This window comes from Meriones unguiculatus, chromosome 4 (genome assembly GCF_030254825.1).
Source record: "Meriones unguiculatus strain TT.TT164.6M chromosome 4, Bangor_MerUng_6.1, whole genome shotgun sequence".
In the NCBI taxonomy this organism is placed as follows: Eukaryota; Metazoa; Chordata; class Mammalia; order Rodentia; family Muridae; genus Meriones; species Meriones unguiculatus.
This window is the reverse complement of record NC_083352.1, coordinates 19,378,034-19,383,854: the sequence shown is the minus strand read 5'-3', so window position 1 is coordinate 19,383,854 and position 5,821 is coordinate 19,378,034.

The window sequence follows — 5,821 nt, the reverse complement described above, 5'->3', positions numbered from 1 at the left end:
GTGTTTGTAGATCTGTGTAATGCCTGCATTTCATGATCTCCGTCACCGGTTCTTCAGTTTGGACCAGGAGCTTCCAAGTGGTGATGATATTCTGTCACCTACTGTGACCCCTAATGGGACCCATGCATGCTGATGTCAGACTATCTCTTTGTTCCCGTGAGCCTGCTGGTCCCCCTCTTCCTGGTGGCAGGAGACAAGCTGGTGGGGTGTCATCTCTCAGTTTCACTCATGAGGCTGTACCACCATTTTTCCTGTTCCATCTTCTTCATGGGAGATAAAGCAGTTTCCTTTCTTCTATACGTGCACACACACCTGGGTGGCGGGAGGAGGGCACGGGGAGGGGAATGGGGAGGGGAGCAGGGAGGGGAAGCTCTAGCAGGTACAGATCTAACCAATGAGCAGGTGCAAAGCCAGAGCCACATAGAGAAAGCAGCCAGAAAGAAAAACAAACTACCTAACTGTGACAGGCTATGGGGTGGCGTGGAGGCACCAAAATGAATTTGACTTTACAGAGAGGGATTTTGTGCGGTTTTAAGGTTCCTCAACAATAGCTCACTAACCTTCTACTTGTGTGTGTGGGTCAGCTTTCTGACACCGGGTCCAACACCGGTAACTAATAACAAGAGAGTGATAACTAATAACAAGAGGTCGTGGGGCTCACATGGATTTCAGTCCTGTGATCAGTGGGCCCATTACTTTGGGCTTGTGTCCAGGCCATGCACAGGCAGAAGCATGCAAATGGCAGTGTCCTATTAGTCTCCTGGTGCCCAGATGGTGCTCTGTGATGAAATGTCAAAAAAAAAAAAAAAAAAATGAAAGGAGCCCTGTGCTCGGAGCCAGTAGACCAAGCTCTGGCCTCCCATCCAGGCTCCCCAGGCTCCCTTTTGGTGTTCTGGCCACGTTACTCTGCTCCACCCTGCCTGTCTCTGATGTGCACCCCAAGTTCCTGTGGGAAACCTGCTATCTTTCCTCCTGGGTCTCCATGGTCTGTCACAGACTAATATGTAAGACTGGTCCTTAAAGGAAGATAGGAAAGGAAAAACCCATGCTGTCACTCACCATGATGTACAGCAAGAATCCCTTTTCTTCCTGGGAAATTATATATGTAAGTGTACTTGTCTTTCTATTACGGAGCAGGAAATCCAATCTCAGCATTAAAATATCCCCATCTTCTTCCCTAGGGCAGCAAAGGAATCTGGCAAGCTTACAAGCCCCTGTAGCCTCCAGTCTGTCTTGACCCCAGAGGATAGGTCAGTAGCCATCAACATGGTCCCTCAGAATTAGCAACAGCAGCCGCTGGTGCCAGGTCTGATGCTGAGGACTCTATAAAAAGCAGAGAGTTCAGGAATGGGATCCTGCCTCACTGAGGGCTACAGCCTTTCTCTCTTTCTCTCTCTCTCTCTCCCTCTTCGTCTCTCCCTCCCCACCTCCCATCCAGGTGCACACTCATGCACATATGCACACACCAAGCATATTAGAAGAGGTCCTGCTTTCTAGGAGGAACAGCTGGCCTCTGCTCCTGGGTCTTAAAAAGCCCTCTCCTTCCTTCTGCTTTAGAGAAAGTCTCTTCCCCATCCATAACAACTCGACAACCCCTCCAAAGAGCATAGGCTTTAGAGAGAAGCAGGTCCGGTGCTGGAAGATAACTTGTCTATATGTAGCTTCCGCTCTGATGTCTCTGTAAACAAAAATGCCTGACTCCCTTCCTGAAAAATGGATGAGAATAAAAAAAAAAAAATTAAAAAACAGACTGTGACCAAAGCGCGGCTTATCTCTCAAAAAACCTGCCCTTCTCTGAGCCAGGCACGGATGCTGGTCTCACTTCTCTGCAGCAGTCATACAGCCCAGCCAGGCAGCTGCCAGAGAAATGCTCTGTGCAGCCAGACAAGCAAATATCGCTGGATATTTGAGACAATCTCCATTGTCACTGGAGAGCAAGCTACGTTCTAGGGCCAAACTCTGTAGGTCCAGACTGACCCAGTGCTGTCTGCTGATAGAAGAAACTCTTGTCTGCATCCTAGGATGAGGGGGTTTTCCCAGCTGCCTCCAGAAAAGGCGTACTCACAACAGTAATGAAAGGAATGTGAAGTGAGACAAAACAGGTGCAGTTCCCACTGGAAAAGTAGGTCATGCTGAGTAGGTTTTGGACTGTGAGAGTAGTGTTGTCCTGACACTTTTCCTATTTATTTATTTATTTATTTATTTATTCATTCATTACAATTTATTCACTTTGTATCCCCCTCCCTTATCTTCTGCCACTCCTACCCAACCTCCCTCCTTTCCCCCTATGTCCTTTCCCTAGTCCCCTGATAAGAGAGGACCTCCTCCCTTTCTATCTGACCCTAGCCTATCAGGTCTTATCAGGGCTGGCTGCATCATCTTCCTCTGTAGCCTGGAAAGGCTGCACCCCTCGGAGGAAGGTGATCAAAGAACCTGCCACTGAGCTCATGTCAGAGGCAGTCCCTGATCCCCTTACCACGGAACCCACTTGGAAACTGAGCAGCCTACGGGCTTCCTTTGAGCAGGGTTCTTGGTCCTCCCCATGCGTGGTCCTTGGTTGGAGTATCAGTCTCTGCAGAAGCCCACCCCCTGGGCCTAGGTTTTTTGTTGTTGTTGTTGTTCTGTTAGTCTCCTTGTGCAGTTCCTGTCCCCTCCAGGTCTTTCTATCTCCCTCTTCTTCCATAAGGTTTCCTGCACTCTGCCCAAAGTTTGGCTATGAGTCTCAGTATCTCCTTCGATGCCCTGGTGGATAGAATCTTTTAGAAGTCCTCTGTGGAAGGTTCCTGTCCTGTTTCTCATGTTCTCCTACTTCCGAGGTCCATCCTGTTTGCCCTTCTGAAGGAGGATTAAGCATCTTCCCTAGGATCCTCTTTGTTGTTTATAAGTGAGTATGTACCATATGTGCCTTTGTGCTTCTGGGTTACCTCACTCAAGATGATCTTTTCTAGTTCCCACCATTTGCCTGCAAATTATTATTTTTTTAAATTGCTGAATAGTATTCCATTGTGTAAGTGTACCATACTTTCTGTATCCATTCCTCCGTTGAGAGACATCTAAGTTGTTTCCAGATTCTGGCTATTACAAATAAAGCTGCTATGAACATAGTTGAGCAAATGTCTTTATTGAATGGTGGAGCATCTTTTGGATATATGCCCAGGAGTGGTATAGCTGGATCTTAAGGTAACACTATTCCTAATTTTCTGAGAAAGTGCCAGATTGATTTCCAAAATGATTGTGCAGGTTACATTCCCACCAGCAGTGGAGGAAGGTTCCCCTTTCACATCCTCTCCAGCATGCATCATCCCTTGAGTTTTTTATCTTAGCTGTTCTAATGGGTGTGAGGTGAAATCTCAGGATCATTTTGATTTGCATTTTCTGGATAACTAAGGACGTTGAGCATTTCTTTAAGTGTTTCTTCTGCCATTTGACATTCCTCTGTTGAGAATTCTGCTTATCTCTGCACCCCATTTTTTAATTGGATTATTTAGTTTGTTGGTGTTTAACTTCTTCCACAGACCCATATTTATCACCCTGCACAAAACTAAAGTCCAAGTGGATCAAAGACCTCAACATAAAACCAGACACACTAAATCCGTTAGAAGAAAAAGTGGGAAAGAGCCTTGACCTCATTGGCACAAGAGACAACTTCCTGAACAGAACACCAACAGCACAGGCTCTAAGATCAACAATCAATAAATGGGCCCTCATGAAACTGAAAACCTTCTGTAAAGCAAAGGACACTGTAATCAAAACAAAACAACAGCCTACAGACTGGGAAAGGATCTTCACCAACCCTACATACGACAGAGGGCTAATCTACAGAATAATAAGAACTCTTATCATCAAGCTTCCTGATCCAACCACCATCAAGATTCTGGTTCCTCCATTCTAGGCTACATGAACATGCTTGCACACATGAGCCAACACACAGCCAAATAATTAGCTAGCTTTTATTCACCAATTGTTCTCTTACTATTTACACTATGAGGTCTGACACTATTGAAAAGAAAAAAGGAAGACGTAGGGGGAGAGGTATGTGTGGTTCCAAAGCATAATTGAGTCCATCCAGAGCTCACACTGAGTGAATGTAAAGAAGGCAATGATTAGAACTTAAACCTGAGGGAAGGTCTCTGGTGCTTGGACACATAGTTGTGTCGCATTTGACACCTTAAGGCAGTGGTTCTCAGACGGTGGGCATTGACCCCCAAGAGACCATCAGAAAGCACAGATTGTTTTTTACCTTATGACTCATAACAGTAGCAAAAATATGCAGTTGCAAGGTAGCAACAGAAATAACTTCATGGAAAAAAAAAATAAATGGTTGGAGGTCACCACAACATGAGGAACTGTATTAAGGGGCTGCAGCCTTAGGAAGGTTTCGAACCACGGCCTTAAAGGCGTGGAAGATGTGCCTCAGGAAACTACATAAATATAAGTACCAGGTGATGACTGAGCCAAATCCAGCTGCACAGCTTTATCATCCGCTGCAGATGGCAGCTGAATGGGCTGAGATGCTTGGCCCATGCTAACCATTAGCTTAGTCAGTGAGCAAACTTATGCGAACTGATAATATGTTCTTCTGCCATATGGTTTTCTTTAAACTACTTCTTACATTCACTGTGTTGTATCTATGAGTGGATGTGCAAGATACAGCAGGTGTCTAGAGGTTAAGGACAACGTGTAGGGGGTCAGTTCTCTCCTTCCAGCCCAAGAGCTCCAGAGAATGAAACTCAGGTCAGAGGATTTGGCAACAAGTGCCTTTACCCACCCACTGAGATAGCTCTCTGGCCCTCTTTCAATGACTTTTTACAAAGTTATATAAACTATATATATAAATATATATATATATATATATATATATATATAAACTATATCTCCTTGAGCACTCCATTTAATAAATGTGTCTGATTGCAGGGAGTGTAATTACACAACACTGATAATCCCTAAGGTGTCTTGGCCTCAACAGAATCATCTGGCACGCGCACCATTTTTTTGCTTGGTGTAGTGTAGCAAAAGAAAGCAAGAGCCTGAGAGTCTAGATCAGGAATTATTGGGAGCTAAAAGCAGGGAAATGGAGTCTGAACGAGTGATCTCTTTGCTCTGTAAAGCTTGCATGTGACAGCTAAGCCAGCATCGTTCTACAAGCTACAAAACCAAAGCCCAGGATGGTCCAGTTGTTCTAGAGAGTCACACAGCTAACTGACTGCAAAGTCACGATCAGAACTGATTCTCCTACAGCCCCACACAGTATCTTTGTACTGTTTCCAGAGCCCTGAGTCATAAGAACCAGCCCTGGATCTGGGCCCTCGCCTAGCAATGGGGGATATGCAGCCTGAACTGGCCGTCTCCTGTATCCAGGCGAGACTGCCGATGGAGCTACTGGGACACAGCCGTGAAACCTTCGACCTACAGTTTGTCCTGCCTACAAGATGGGCAAGGGTAACAGTGGCGCCGGAACTGTGGGAGTGCCCAACCCCTAACTGGTCCAGCTCGAGACCCAGGCCATGGGAGGGAGCCCACCCCTGACACTGCTGGGAGAGCAAGGAACCAGACGCTGGATAGCTCAGAGGCCTAGTACAGAACTAAAGATGACCAGAAAAAAACATCAATGAAACGATTCCTAAAGATACTTTGCTATACTCCTAGAATGGCGGCCAGCCCAGTTGTCATCAGAGAAGCTTCACCCAGCAACTGGCGGAAACAGATGCAAAGGCCCACAGCCAAACATTAAGTAAAGCATGGAGAATCCTTTGGAAGAAGGAGCAGAAGGATTGTAGGAGCCAGAGGGTCAAAGACAGCATAAGAAAACCTACAGAATCAA